The sequence below is a fragment of the Crocuta crocuta genome, unplaced genomic scaffold, assembly GCF_008692635.1.
Source record: "Crocuta crocuta isolate KB4526 unplaced genomic scaffold, BGI_CrCroc_1.0 scaffold1468, whole genome shotgun sequence".
Lineage (NCBI taxonomy): Eukaryota > Metazoa > Chordata > Mammalia > Carnivora > Hyaenidae > Crocuta > Crocuta crocuta.
The window spans coordinates 627,499-627,835 of NW_027531991.1; the positions used below are offsets into that span (position 1 = coordinate 627,499).

A 337-nucleotide genomic window follows, 5' to 3' on the forward strand; every position below is an offset into this window, starting at 1 on the left:
AATGACAGCGAGGGAGGGGTGTGGGGCGCCCGCCTGTTGATTTCTGCTCGGTAGGCCGCTCTGACCCGCCCTCCGCCCCGCGTCCGGGCGCAGCGACACCCTTTCCCCATCGCCCTCCCTGTGTCCTGCAGCCTCTTGCCCCGGAGAGCCTCCGAAGTCGTGACCCCCGTGAGCGGTGCACGGCGGCTCCCAAGCCTGGGACCCTAGTCCGTGCCACCGCCTCCAGTCGGCGCCGGGATTGCTTCTCGCGGCGCCTCCACCTCCCTCGCACAGCACAGCAGCCCTGCAGCTGAGGCCAGAGCCTCCCCTGGCCACCCCAGTGCCACCCCAACTACCA

The 337-nt window shown here is 70.6% G+C and overlaps 1 protein-coding gene across 1 annotated transcript in view; it reads right to left on the bottom strand.

The window, feature by feature from the left end:
- The window catches only part of ARX (aristaless related homeobox), an 8,275-nt gene that overhangs the window by 373 nt on the left and 7,565 nt on the right, over positions 1 to 337 (bottom strand). The gene's annotated exons all lie outside the window — the stretch shown is intronic.